Genomic DNA, 1,699 nt, shown 5'->3' with positions numbered 1-1,699 from the left:
TTTAGAAGCTCTCCCGTCTACCTCAGATCTTGGCTTTATAAATTATTCCACCCATATTAAGAACTGCAATTTCTTGGGAACTGATGATTTCTTGCCTTAAGGAAAGGTGAAATCAAGCGATTTCTACCCCTTTTCTTATCCAGATAGCAGTAAGTGAGCTGCTTTTGAGTCTTCAGATGTCTAGTTTACAGTAAATATGCCAAATTGGCCTCCGTTATGTGCTCGCAATACCATGGGCACCCTTGTTAAATAACGATTATCTGACTTGACACTGTTTCAACATAATCTGTGTACAGAGCTGTACCCAGCTTTTCTTTTTACCATTTAATATGGAGCTTTTGCATAGGCATTTCTGTATACTGACAGGGGACATAAAAAATACTTGAATCACCTTTGGGTTTCCATTGCCAAACTGGCCTGGTTGCCATACGGACAAGGAGGAAGATTGGAGGCAGAGGTTTGTTTAGTGCCGTAGGAAAAATAAATGGTGTATTGGAAACTCAGGCCGAGAACAGATCTGCTTGCACAGGACCATTGCCCTAGGGAAGGAGGACCCCTTTCTGGGGACACAGTTTATACCGTGCAGGAAGGGGAGGGAGGAAGGGTAGAAGAGCGAGTATCTCTGTTCTTAGAGGTAGGGAAATTAAAAAGCGGAAAAGTTGTAAGTCATCCAAAGTTGTTGAAACAGATGGCGCAGAAGTTATTACCCTTGTGTTTTGTGCTCAAGTTCTTTCTCTAAAGCTTGCACCAGGTATACCCAGTGTATTTATAGTTTGCGGAGCAAATGAAAGGAAATAATTAGACTCTAGCTTTGCAGTTTGTAAATTAGCAGAATTAGAGGGTGGTTTGCAAGGGTGAACTGCTCAGGCTATGTGCAAAACCAGCTCATTTTACTTTTGCTAATTTGTTCTTTAATTAATTGGTGCCTACGTCTGTTGATTTGTGCTGAGACTGGCAAGATGCTTCGTGCAGGAAACCTCTTTTAATCTTGATTAATTCTCTGCTGGGGCAAGCCTTTTAAAAAATGTTAGCCAGCCATCTTCTCGCTTACCTCCAGGAGCTTGCAGTCAGTATCATGAGGCAGGCAGAGGAGGAGAGAAGGAAGGCAGAGACAGGCCATCCCGTTTTACAGATAAGGCAGTGGCACGTTTGGAGACGAAGCAAGTTACTTGGACAGGCAATTCAGGGCGAAGATGGTAAATGAGTCTTGCTTTCCTGAGTGTTAATACTGTAATTACTACAGGTTCAGTCAGATGTTTCCTTTCTGAAAAAGTTGTGTGTGGCAGATTTTCGACTCCTTCTGCCTGTGGGAGTAGCCAGATTGCAGGGAAGCGCTCCCCAATGTAAGGAGCACGACGCCAATCAGTGAGTTACCTGACGGGGCAGATAGGCTGCTGGAGAAGCAGATGAGCTGGCCATACGTTTTGCCGAGTGCTGATTCCGTGGGACTGAGCAAACTATGAAAATCCTGGCGGTGGATCTGCAGGGAGCAAACAAGCCTTGCGGCACGGGCGGCGCGGCCTGTTCTGACCCCGCTCCCCCCAGCGCACCCGACCCCTTACGCGTAAGGCATTTTTACAGCAGTTACCGATTCCCGTTTCCTTCGGCAGCGCTGCCGGTGCGCCCGGGCGGGCCCTTTTAAAGCCAGCCGCACCTCGGGCTCGATCCCCGTGCGGTTACTCCGTGCTAGGGGTGCCGA

This window comes from Egretta garzetta, unplaced genomic scaffold (assembly GCF_000687185.1).
Source record: "Egretta garzetta isolate BGI_Z169 unplaced genomic scaffold, ASM68718v1 scaffold650, whole genome shotgun sequence".
NCBI lineage: Eukaryota > Metazoa > Chordata > Aves > Pelecaniformes > Ardeidae > Egretta > Egretta garzetta.
Note: the sequence above shows the minus strand (reverse complement) of the source record.